The sequence below is a fragment of the Rousettus aegyptiacus genome, unplaced genomic scaffold, assembly GCF_014176215.1.
Source record: "Rousettus aegyptiacus isolate mRouAeg1 unplaced genomic scaffold, mRouAeg1.p scaffold_m13_p_3, whole genome shotgun sequence".
Taxonomy (NCBI): Eukaryota; Metazoa; Chordata; class Mammalia; order Chiroptera; family Pteropodidae; genus Rousettus; species Rousettus aegyptiacus.
Window position 1 is genome coordinate 72,503,775 of NW_023416306.1, and position 14,339 is coordinate 72,518,113.

General features: G+C 35.4%; 1 pseudogene; it reads left to right on the forward strand.

Annotated features, from left to right (window-relative positions):
* Positions 1 to 2,334: 2,334 nt before the first annotated feature.
* On the forward strand, positions 2,335 to 5,249 carry LOC107518082 (annotated as a pseudogene).
* The last annotated feature ends 9,090 nt before the right edge of the window (positions 5,250 to 14,339 follow it).

The window sequence follows — 14,339 nt, forward strand, 5'->3', positions numbered from 1 at the left end:
AGAAACACCTGTGGCCTTTGTTAAGCTCTAAATTTTTTTTTTAATTGTTTATTTCTCCTTGTAAACTTGAAACAGGTTTTTATGTAAATCCTGTTCCCTTTCCTCTAAATATTCCTCATTACTTACACAGTTTTCCAACAGGAAACTTAGTTTGATCTTAAACATTGGATCTGTTTTTGTCCACTGATTGGACCCAAAACCAGTGTTTTTCCCACTCCCAGTGTGGCTAGCCCTCTCAGGAAAGTCCCCTGACTCACAAAACACCTTTTGATTTTTAACCATCTTGTAAGTCAGTTCTTATAACTTTTGATTGTCAAAGCATTGAGGGAGATTGTGGTGATCTGGTAGCTGATGGGAAGTGATGCTCTCTCACCTATTTGTGTGCTCTGTGTGATGTTTTTAGACTGAGCCATGAGTTTATTTAACTGAGAATTTTCAACTGGTACTTGTTTGTGTTCTACTATAGATGCATCCAATCTTTCTGTCTCATTCTTTGAGAAGAAAGAGAGGGACAGACTCAGAGAAACAGGAGCACAGCAACTCTCCTTTGATGATTCTAGGAATATCAAAGTTGGACTTGACCTTGGAGACACTTTGATGCCCTTCACTAATGAGGGCGAAGGGATGGCATTCACTGAATGTAATGTAGAAAGCAGACAGGAACTCAGGTCCCGTTGGTTGTTAGGTGCCACAATGTCGCACTGTCCCTAAAGTGGGAGATCCTTCCTAATCAAACGTATAAAGGAATCCAACTTCTAACCACTCAAATATTTGGCTGTTAAATTTTTTTAACAAGTTCTTTGTATCAAGTAACAGCATTAGCGGGATTTGTAGAGAAACCCTCATTCCTCTATGTTCTCACCTATAGGTCTGACTTTTGCTCTTAGAGGTTCCGTAGCTGTACCCTTCACCTTTTAAATTAAAATCATACTTGGCCATAAGCCTATTTTTTTTCTAAACATTTTAAAGCCATTTTCTGCACAATGGAGAACTTGCTGCTTTGTGTCTTTGCCAAAAACTAAGAAAGCTCTTTTGACTCTAGGGCACCCATCTGCCCAACTATGCCATTGGTATTTTCTGGAACACTCTGTGACCAAAATGGGGATAGAAGCTCCATGTGAGCATCATTTGTTCTCCAAATCCCTCAGAGTGAATGTGGCCTGTTCTCTAACCACAGGATAAAAATTAGAAGGCATATCCAAAGGCAAAAAATACATTTTGAAGAAACAAAGCCAGTGTCAGAACAAGACATGGCAAGGATGTTGGAATTATCACACTGAGAATTTAAAACAATTACAATTAATTTGCTAAGGGCTCTAATGAGTAAAGTAGACAACATGCAAGAATAAATAGACAATGTAAGCAGAGAGATGGAAATCCTAAGAAAGAACCAAAAAGAAATACTAGCATTAGAAATACAGTATCAAAAAACACTGTAATAGAAATCACAAATGCCTTTGATGAGCTGCACATGGCTGAAGAGGGAATCTCTGAGCTAGGGAATATATCGATGGAATCCTTGAAAACTGAAAAGCAAAAAGAACAAAGACTTTAAAAAATAACAGAATATCCAAGGACTGCAGGACAACTGCAAAAGGTGTAACATAATATGTAAAGGGAATACCAGGAAAAGAAAGAAAAAAATATTTAGAACAATAATGACTAAGAATTTCTTTCCAATATCAGACACCAAACCACAAATCTTGAAAGTTCAGAAAACACCAAGCAGAATAAATGCCAAAAAACTACATCTAAGCATAACATCTTCAAACTACAGAAAATCAAAGATAAATAAGAAGTCCTGAAAGAAGCTGGAGGAAATAAACACCTTATCTTTTGAGAAACAAAGATAACATTAAATCTAGCTTCTCATCAGAAACCATGCAAACAAGAAAATAGTGGAGTGAAATACTTAAAGTGTTGAGAGAAAAACTCATCAACCTAGAGTTTTGTGCCCTGTAAATTATCCTTCAAGAATGAAGGAGAAAAAAGCCTTTCTTAGACTAACAAAGACTGAGGGAATTTGTTGCCAGAGACCTGCCTTTCAATAAATGTTAAAAGAAGTTCTTTATAGAAGAAAAATAATACAGGCCAGAAACTTAGATCTATATTAGGAAAGGAAAAACACTGAAGAAGGAATAAATGAAGGTAAAATAAAAACTTTCTCTTTTCTTACCCTTAATTGATCTAACAGATGATGCTTTGTTCAAAATAATAATGTATTTGACTATGTCTGCTTATATATATATTTATACATAAATATATATGTAGATATATATTTATATAAGCTTATATACAAGTAAAATGAATCACAGCAATGATACAAGGATAGGAGGAAGGAGTTAGGATTATTTTGTTATTATAAAGTACTTACTCTACCCACAAAATGGTGTAGTGTTATTTGAAAGATAACTTGGATTAACTGTAAAAGATATTGCAAACTCTAAGACAACCATGAAAATAAAAAGTAAGTGATATGCTATAAAAGAAGAAAAAATTGAATCATATCAATTGCTCAACTAAAACCATGAAATGCAGAAAAAACATAGAAGACAAAAATAGGAACAACGAACAAAGAAAATCAATAGAAAACAGTAACAAATATGGTAAATATTAATCCAACTATATCCGATAATCACTTGAACTTTGATGGCTTAAATTTATTATTTAAAAGACAAATCGTTAGAGTGAATTAAAAAACATGATCCAACTATATGTTGTATACAAGAAACCCACTTTAAATACATAGACATATAGATTAAAAGTAAATAGATGAAGGCAGTGGCCTGGTATTCACAGGGGCCCTCAGAGCTGGGCCAGATCTGCCACCCCAGGTGTCCTGTGCAGTCCTGGCTTTCCTGCCCTCCACACCACTGCTTCTGCTACCACTGTTAGGAGGCAATTTTATTTGGGGGACGTTTAAGGGAGCCTGAGGCTCCTGGTGCATTATAAGAGCGACAGCAGCTGTTTTGGGGAGGAGGCAGAGGGCTCAAAGCAAACCCATGGATGGCAAAGGAACCAGTGGCCTAGGAAATAGAGGGGAGGAGCCCAAGAACCATGTCTATGCGGGAGTCCTTAAACCTGGAAAGTTATGACTTGGACAAGATCTTCCAGCTAACCAGATTCATGGAACTGAAGGGCAATGGCTGCAAAGTGCCCCAAGATGTCCTGCGGGAATTGCTGGAATCCTTACAAGATAACCACTTCCAAGAAGATGAGCAGTTTTGGGGAGCATTTATATCAAGGACTGGCATTAGGATGGATACTTCTGTCATTCCTTTGAAGCATCATGTTCTTTCTTTTGTTCAGACCGCAGATTATGTTTATTCTATCATTGATGACCCTTACACAAGGGGCAAGATAGTATGTGCCAATGTTTTTTCTCGATGGGGGTGGGGGATGCAGTCACAGAATGTGACAATATGCTGAAGCTCTTTAGAATCTCTTTAGAAGCTCTTTAGAATTGGTAATAAAATGACCAACAGAGAAAGGGATAAAGTGATACTCCTAATTACACAGAGTTTTAAAGATGCAGCAGAGGAGGCAGGAACATCTGCAGTGGGTGGCCAAACAGTGTTAAACTCTGCATTGTTTTGGGAGGAGTGGCTACAACTGTCTGCCAGCCTAATGAATTCATTGTGCCAGACAAAGCAATGCCTGGGGATGTGCTCGTGCTCACAAAGCCCCTAGGAATACAGGTGGCCATGGCCATGCACCAATGTCTGGATATTCCTGAAAAAGGAATGAAATTAAGCTAGTGGTTACCCAAGAAGATGTGGAGTTGGCAGAGCAGGAGGTGATGATGAACATGGCAAGGCTCAACAGAACAAATGCAGGATTCACACACATAGCCAAGCCCACACTGCCACCAACATCCCGGGGCTTTGGAATTCTGGGCCACCACAGGACTTAGCCAAACAATGGAGGAAGAAGGGGTCCTTAGTGATTCACAACCTTCCTGTTCTGGCTGAGATGGCTGTTGTGAGCAAGACTGTGGAAACATGTTTGGCCTCATGCATGGGGCCTGTTTTAAGACATCAGGAGACTTTCTAATCTGTTTACCCTGTGAGCAAACCACTTAGTTCTTAGCAGAGATAAAGTCCCCTAAATACGGTAATGGTCACCAAATAAGGATTATTGAAATTGTAGAGAAGGGCGACCGTACAGCCAGAATCATAGACAAACCCCAGATTATCAAAGTCTCACTACAGGTGGCCACTCAAAATGTGAATCTCACACTTGGTGTCACCTCTTAATCTAGACCAAAATAGCTATTTGGTTTTATTTTAAGATAAATCTATTTCCTTTACCATCATTTCAATTAAAGATTCTAAACAACAACAAAAATCTCATTTTGTTTACACATCCGATGACCTGAGGTCAATTTGTGAATAGATGCAATTACTAAAATAAAACCCATTGCTTAAAAAAAAATTAAGTTGATGGAGAAAAATATAACATGCTAACTGTAATTCAAAGAAAGCAATGATAGCTTTCTTGGTTTCAGACAGAATAGACTTCAAAGTAAAGAAAGTTATTAGGGATAAAGAAGTGCATTACATTATGATTATGTTATGATAAAGAGGTCAATTCTGTAAGAAGGTATAAAAATCCTTAACCTGTAGGCAGCTAACAACAGAGAGTCAAACTACTTAAGTCAAAACTGATAGAACTGCAAGAAGAAATAGATGTAATATCCACTATAATAGGTGGAGACCTCAACACTCCTCTCTCAAGTCCAGTAGGCAGAAAATCAGTAAGGACATAGTTGAACTTAACAATATCATCAATCCATAAGATGTAATTAGCATTTTTCAACTACTTCATCCGACAGCATAATACACATTTTTCTTAAGCTCACATGGAATATTCATGAAGGTATACCTCATCTGGGGTGATAAAACACACCTTAACAAATTCAAAAGAATAGAAATCATACAATGTCTGCTCTCAAGCTACAATGGAAATAAACTAGAAATCAATAATAGAAAGCTAACTAAAAAATCCCAAAATATATGGAGATTCAACAACACACTTCTAAATAACATATGGATAAAAAAAGAAATCTCAAGAGAAATTAAAAATATTTTAGGTTAATTGAAAATGCAGTAGTAATTTATCAGAATTTGTGGGATACCATGATAGTGCTTAATGGGAAATTTATAACACCGAATACATATGTCAGAAAAGAAGAACTATCTAAAAGCAATAATTGAAGTTTTCACTATAGGAAACTAGGAAAAGAAGAGCAAATTAAATCCAAAGTAAATAGAAGAAAAGAAATCAAGAGAATCAGAGTAGAAATCAGTGAAATTGAAAACAAGAAATCAACAGAGAAAATCAATGAAATCTAAGTCAGTTAAAAAAAAAAAAAGATCAATAAAATTATAAGCTTCTAGCCAGGCTAACCAAATCAAAAAGGAAAGGACACAAATTGCTAATATTAGAAATGAAAAAGGGAACATCACTACAGATCCTGTGAACATTAAAAGGATAATAAAGGAATACTATGAATAACTCTATGCTCATAAATTCGATGACCTAGATGAAATGGATCAATTTCTTGAGAGACACAATCTGCCAAAACCCACACAGGAAGAGATAGACAATATGAATACGTCTATATCTACTAAAGAAACTGAATCAAAAATAAACAGTCTTCCAAAAACAGAAATCACAAGGTTAAGATAGGTTCTGATGTTTTCTACCAAACATTTAAGAAAAAATAATATCGATTCTCTAAAATCTCTTTCAGAGGATAGAAGCAGAAGAAATACTTCCTAACTCATTCAATGAGTCTTACCCTAATACCAAACCCAGACAAAGATGTTACAAAAGAAAAGAAAACTACAGATCAATGTTTCATGAACATAGATGCAGAAACTCTTAATAAAATGTTAGCAAATAAAATCACTTAAAGTCTAAAAAGAATTGTATATCACGGACAAAATAGGATTTATCCAGGTATGAAAGCTTGGTTCAACAGTTTAAAATCAATTAATGTAATCCATCGCATCAACAGACTAAGAAAGAAAAATCAATGATCATATCAATAAATGTGCAAAAAGCATTTGGCAAAATCCATTCATGATACAAACTCAAAGCTTTCCCTCTAAGATGTGGTACAAGACAAAGATGTGCTCTCTCACTACTCTTTTTCAATGTTGTACTGGAAGTCCTTGTTAATGCAATAAGGCAAGAAAAGAGAATAAAAGGTATACAGAGTGGAAAAAAAAGAAACGAAACTCTTTGTTCATACATGGCATGATTATCTATGTAGAAAATCCAAACGAACCGATAAAAGAACTTCTGGAACTAATAAAAGGCTATAGCAAGGTTTCAGGATTCAAGGTTAATGTACACAAGTCAATTACTTTCCTATATGCCAACAATGAACAAGTGGAAATTGAAATAAAAAACATAATGCCAAGAGACTGGATTGGACATGGTGGAGTAAGCGACGTCCCCAGATCTCTCCCCTTGAAACAACAGTAACTGAACATCTAAAACTCAACAAAACACCCAAACTGCACACCAGCATGTCTGAGTGTGGGATCTGCACATAAAAGCTGCCACAGGTCAGAACTTCTGGTGTCAGGTGGTGGACTAGGAGAAACAAAGAAGCTGCCTCTCGCAGCCAGAGCTCCCTGTAGGAGGAGGGGAGAGGAGAAGGTGCGGAGAGTTCCCTGAACAGCCCTGCCTTAGAGCGCTGTGTGTTCCACACAGCCAGCAGCATGGCCCAATCAGAGCAGAAGGCAGAGAAAAAGAAATGGCAGAAAAGCAGGAACAGCAGAGAAACAACAGTTGATTTTTATCAGCCATGGTTGCTAAACTGAGACTGATCAGCTTTAGCCTCCACCTCCCAACCCAGAGAGCCCCTACACCCACACCTTCCAAGACGGAATGCCACAGAGACTCAGGAAAATCTGAGGAGATGCTACCAAAACTGTCACTAACACGACAGGAACTGAGATTGAGGGTAGCGAGCATGATTAAACATTTAAAAAAAGAGGGAAAAAAAAGACATTATTAACACTCTATATAAAGCAGAGATCTAAGAGGCTTAGATGCCATCTACTGGAAGCCAGAAGAAAAACACCTTATTTGCAACAGGCCAGAGACCATTATATAATAAATCTTCTTTCTGGAAAAACAAACAAACAAACAAACAAAAAAGCAGAACACACTTTCATTAATGCCCAGGTGGAGAAATAGTCCATTAAACACCACGAACGACCAAGGTGACAAGACAGCTCAGAAAGAAAGAGAAAAATCTCCAGATAATAAGTTTACAGGCATAGAAATATGTGACTTAAATGGCAGAGAATTCAGAATGGTACTTTTGAAAAAACTCAGTGAGATCTGAAATGAATCATATTAATAATTTCAGGAATTGCAAAAATAACTAGATGAGCAGAATGAGTTCTTTAGCAAGGGGACTGAAACTCTCAAAAAATCCAAATAGATCTTTTGGATATAAAGAACACACTTCAAGAGTTGAAAAATGAAATAACAAGCTTGGGAAATAGAGTCAACCAAATAGAGGAAAAGAACAGTGATATCGAAGACAGAAGTCAAAAAGAAGACGAGAGAAACTGAATAATAAAAAAAAATAAAAGAGAAATACGAGAACTAGCTGACGCCACCAGCAGAGGAAATATAAGAATAATGGGAATTCTCGAATGGGAGGAAAAGAAGCAGGGATTAGAAAGCATTTTCAGACAAATAGTTAATGAGAATTTCCAAAATTTAAGGAAGGAGCTGGAGCTTGGAATTCAAGAAGTCAATAGAACACCTAATTATCTCAACTCAAAAAGGTCTTCACTAAGACACATTGTATTAAAATTATCAAAAATCAACAACAAAGACTGAATTCTCAGGGCAGCCAGGGAAAGGAAGACAATAATCTATAAAGGAAAACCCATTAGATTATCATCGGACTTCTCGGCACAAACCTACAAGCCAGAAAAGAGTGGAATCAAATATTTGAACTATTAAATGAAAGGAACTACCAGCCAAGAATAATGTATCCAGTTAAACTCTCCTTTAGATATGAAGGAGAAATAAAGACCTTTCTGGACTTACAAAAATTGAGGGAATTCTCCACTACGAGGCCTGCACTACAGGAAATTCTTAAAGAAGTTAACTCGCCTAAAACAAAATGACAGAAAAAATGCATAATTAGAAATAAGGTGACTAGCAGGCTGATAAAAGCAGAGGAGTGAAATTCTTACTACGAACAGGGCATTATAAGCTTAAAATAAGAAGAGATTTGCTACAGCAAGATAGTAATGAATGTTCAGCATTCATAAGGACAAAATGAGACAACAATGATTAAAAAGGGGAGAATTCAAAGATCCAAATTCGCAAAGGGGAAGGGAGATAAAGCACATGCAGAAGAAAAAGGATGACTGTATATATACAGCTATCCTTTTCATATTTGTAATGGTAATCACACACCAAAGGTTTAGAACTGAAGTATATAACATAAAATAAGAAGGGCCAGAGAGAAAACCCACAAAAACAAATCAAAATAAAGAAAACAGAAACACAATGACAAGAACCAATGAAAATACCGAGCTACCAGAAAGCAAAAGATAAAATGGCTATTAGAAGACCTCATATTTCAATAATCACCCTAGATGCAAATGGACTGAACTCACCAATAAAAAGGCACAGAGTTGCAGATTAGATCAAAAAACAAAACCCAACCATATGCTGCTTCCAAGAGACACATCTCAGTTCCAAAGACAAATATAAACTCAAAGTGAAAGGGTGGAAAATGATATTTTAAGGAAATGGCATTCAGAGAAAAGTGGGAGTAGCAGTACTAATATTGGACAAAATAGACTTCAAAATAAAAAAGGTAAAGAAAGATACTGAGGGACAATTCATAATGACAAAAGGGAATCATATACCAAGAAGACATAATAATTATTAATATCTATATGCTCCCAATCAGGGAGCCCTGAAATATGTAAAGTAAATACTAACAGAACTAAAGGGAGAAACAGACCAAAATACTATCATAGCAGGGGACCTAAATACCTCACTGTTAGATATGGACAGATCATCCAAATAGAAAATCAATAAGGAATAATTCTTAAATGATACATTAGACCAACTGGATGTAATTGAGCCTTTCATCCCAAAACAGCTGCTTAAACATTCTTCTCTAGTGCACATGGAACATTCTCAAGGATTGACCACATGCTGGGACACAGACATAGCCTCAACAAATATAAGAGGAGTAAAATCATACCAACCATATTCTCTGATCATAATGCTTTGAAACTAGAGATCAACTGTTAAAAGAAAACAGAAAGAACCACAAGTAAATGGAGATTAAACAACATACTAATGAAGAATAACTGGGCCAGGGGAGAAATAAAAAGGGAGATCAAGAGATACAGAGAAACGAATGATAATGATAGTACAACATATCAAAACTTTTGGGGCACAGCAAAAACAGTCATAAGAGGAAAGTTCATATCATTACAGGCCCATCTTCAAAAATAAGAACATGCCCAAATAACCTAATGCTTCATCTTAACAAACTAGAAAAGGAAGAACAAATGAAGCCTAAAGTCAGCAGAAGGAAAGAAATCATCAAAATTAGAGCAGAAATAAATAAAATTGAAAACAACAACAACAATAGAAAAAATAAATGCAACAAACAGCTGGTTCTTTGAGAAGGTTAAGAAAATTGACATACCCCTGGCTAGAGTCACTAAACGAAAAAGAGAAAAGACACAAATAAAGAAAATCAGGGACAAAAGAAGGGAAATTATGATAGATATTACAGAAATACAAATGATCATGCAAGAACATTATGAAAAAGTATGTAACACCAAATTGAATAACCTGGAAAAAATGGACCAGTACTGATAAAAATACAATCTTCCTAGACTGAATCAAGAAGAACTGGAAAATCTAAATAGATTAATTAACAGTATGGAAATTGAAACAATCATCAAAAACCTACCAAAAAGTAAAAGTCCAGGAGCAGATGGCTTCACAAGTGAATTCTACCAACATTCAAAGAGGATTTAATACCTATTCTCCTTAAATTCTTCCAAAAAATCGAAGAGGGGGAAATACTTCCCAACTCATTTTGTGAGGCCAATATTACCTTGATCACAAAACCTGGTATAGACAACACAAAAAAGAAAACTACAGACCCATATCTCTAATGAACACAGATGCAAAAATCCTAAATAAGATAGTAGGGAACCGAATACACCAACATATTAAAAAGATTATACACCATGATCAAGTGGGCTTCATCCCAGGAGCATAGGGATGGGTCAACATATGCATATCAATTAATGTGATACAGCATATAAACAAATTTAAAAAATAAGAATCATATTATCCTATCGATAGATGCAGAAAAAGTCTTCAACAAGATACAACACTCATTTATTATCAAAACACTTCACAAAATCAGTATAGAAGGAAAGTACCTTAACATCATAAAGGCCATATATGACAAGCCCTCAGCCAACATTATACTTAATGGTGAAAAACTAAAAACCTTCCCTCTAAGATCAGGAACAAGGCAAGTCTGTCCATTATCGCCACTGTTATTCAATACAACATTAGAGGTTCTAGCGAGTGCAATCAGGCAAGAGAAAGATATAAAAGACATCCAAATAGGAAACGAAGAAGTTGAATTGTCACTATTTGTGGGTGACATTATTCCCTCTATAGGAAACCCTAAAGACTCCACAAGAACACTACTAGAAAGAATAAGAAATACAGTAAAGTCTCTGGATACAAAATCAATATTCAAAAATCCATAGCGTTACTATACTCTAATAATGAAGTATTAGAAAGAGAATTGGAAAAAATAGTTCTTTTTGCAATTGCAACAAAAAGAATAAAATACCTAAGAATAAATTTAATGAAACAAGTGAAGTTCCTATATAATGAAAACTATAAGACCCTATTAAAAGATAAAAAGAAATGGAAAGTTATTCCGTGTTTTTGGATTGGAAGAATCAGCATAGTTAAAATGACTTTATTACATAAAGCATTATACAGATTTAATGCAATCCCTGTCAAAATCCCACTGGCATTTTTTAAAAGAAATAGAACAACAAATCATTAAATTTGTATGGAAGCATAAAAGACCCCAAATTGGCAAAGAAAAAAGAATAAATCTGGAGGCATCACTCTGATTGACTTCAAATTATACTACAAAACAACAGTAATCAAAATGGCATGGTATTGGCAGAAAAACAGACACACAGTCCAGTGGAACAAAATAGAGAGTCCAGAAGTAAACCCATAGTTATATGGGCGAATAATTTTCAACCAAAAGCTTAAAACATGCGGTGAAGAAAGGAAAGCCTCTGCAACAAATGATGCTGGGAAAACTGGAAAGCCACCTGCAAAAGAATGAAACTAGACCCTTGTCTATCACCACACACCAAAATTAACTCAAAATGGATTAACAACCTGAATATGAGATCTGAAACAATAAAATGCATAGAAGAAAACATAGGAGTGAAACTCAAGGACCTTGGACTTAAAGAGGATGTCATGAATTTGACCTCAAAGGCAAGGGAAGTAAAAGCAAAAATAAATGAATGACACTACATCAAACTAAAAAGCTGTGCTCAGCAAAAGAAATCATCAACAAGGTAAAGAGATAATCATCTGAATGGGAAAATATATTTAAAAGCAACACCTCCAATAAGGGCCTAATATCTAAAATATAGAAAGAACTCATACGACTCAATAACAACAACGATAAAAAAACAAATGATCCAATCAAAAAATGGGCAGAGGGCCTGAACAGACATTTCTCTCTAGGGGACATACAAATGGCCAACAAATATGTAAAAAGATGCTCAACATCGCTAGGTATTAGGGAAATGCAAATCAAAACCACAATGAGATACCATCTCACACCTGTTAGAACGGCTATAATCAACAGGACAAGTAATAACAAATGTTGGAGAGGATATGGAGAAAAAAGAACCCCCATACACTGCTAGTAGGACTGCAAATTGGTACAGCCACTATGGAAAGTGGTATGGAGGTTCCTCAATAAACTAAAAATTGATCTACCATATGATCCAGCAATCCCTCTACTGAGTATTTACCCCTAAAGACTTGAAAACTCATATTAGAAAAGATATTTGTACCCCAACGTTCATAACAGCATTATTCACAGTGGACAGGACATGGAAGTAACCAAAGTGTCCTACAATAGATGATTGGCTAAAGAAGCTGTGGTACATATATTCAATGGAATATTACTCAGCTATTTGCAACAACATGGATGGACCTTGAAATAATCATATGAAGCAAAATAAGCCAGACGGAAAAGTTGAAAATCACATGATATCACATATGTGGTATATAAACCTAAAAGCAACAAATGGACAGGACCAACAGAGACTCATGGACATGGACAATGGACTAGTGGTTACCAGGGGGGAAAGGGAAAGGAGGAGGGAAAAAATAAATAAAATGTTAAATGCAAAAAAACTCCTACAATGCCATTTACATTAGCACCTAACAATATGAAATATTTAGGTATAAATCTAACATAATATGTATAAGAGGCATTTGAAAAAAACCACAAAACTCTGATGAGTGAAATCAAAGATTTAAATCAATTTCATCATCATGAATAGGAAGACTCAATATTCTTAAGATGTAATTTTTTACAAACTTGATCTGTAGAAAAAATGCAGTCCCAATCAAAATCTTAAGCAAGTTATTTTATGGATATCGACAAACTGATTCTAAAGTTTATATGAGGAGGCAGAATAGCCAACACAGTACTGAAGAAGAAAAACAAAGTTGGAGGACTGATGATATCCAACTTTAAATCTTACTATAATCTTGCAGAAATGCAAATTAAGACAGTGTGGTATTGAAAAAAAATAAACAAATAGATTAATTGAACAGAATAGAGAGCCCATAAGTAGACACCCATAAATAGAGTCAACTGATCTTTGACAAAAGAGTAAAGGTAATACAATGGGATAAAGATAGTTTCTTGAAAAATGGTCCTGGAACAAGAGAACATCTACAGGCAAAAAAATGAATTTGGACACAGACCTTCTGCTCTTCACAAAAATTAACACAAAATGGATCATACACCCAAATGTAAAACTATAAAACTTCTATAAGATAATATAGGAAAAAACTTAGATCACCTTGGGCATTGTGATGCCTTTTTAGATACAATATCAAAGACACAATTCATGAAAGAAAGAATCGATAAGCCGAACTTCATTAAAATTAAAAACCTCTGCTCTGGGAAAGACAATAACAAGAAAATGAGAAGACAAGCCCTAGACTGGGAAAAAATATTTTCAAAAGACAGATCTGATGAAGGACTCTTACCCAAAATATACAAAGAACTCTTAAAAACTCAACAATAAGAAAACAGAGAACCTAATGAAAAAATGAGCCAAAGACCCTAAAGACACCTCACCTAAGAAGAAATATGAATGACAAATGAATGCATGAAAAGATGCTCCAAATTGTGTCTTCAGAGAAGTGAAAATTAAAATAACAATGAGATGCCACTATACACTTATTAGAATGGTGAATACACAAAACACTGACACCACCAAATACTGGATCTGGAGCTATAGGAATTCTCATTAGTTGCTGATGAGAATGTAAAATAGTACAACCACTTTGGAATACAGTTTCTATCAAAGCTAAATACACTCTTACTATATGATCTGGCAATTCGATTCCTTGGTATTTACCCAAAGGAGCTGAATATTCATGTCTACACAAAAACCTGCAGAAGGATGTTAATAAAAGTTTTATTCATAATTGCCAAAACTTAGAAACAACCAAGATGTCCTTCAGTAGGCAAATGGACAAATAAACTAGTATATCCAGACAATGGGATATTATTCAATGCTAAAAGAAATAAGCTATCAAATCATGAAAAGACATGGAGGAATCTTAAATACATATTACTAAGTGAAGAACCAATATGAAAAGGCTATCTACTATATGATTCCAACTACATGACATCTGGAAAAGGCACAGCTAGGAAGACAATAAAATGATCAGTAGTTGTCAGGGATAAGGTGGGGGAGGGTATAGATGAACAGACAGAGCACAAAGAAGTTTTAGGGCAGCAAAAAACTCTGAGTGATATTATAATGATAGACAGATGTCATTACACATTTGTCCAAACCTATAGAATGTACAACACCAAGAATGAGTCCTATGTAAACTATGGACTATGGAGGATAACGATGTTTTAATGTAGGTTCATCCTTGGTAAAAAAAAAAAAAAAAAGTACCATTCTGGTGAGTGACGTTGATAGCAGGCAAGGGTATGCATGTGT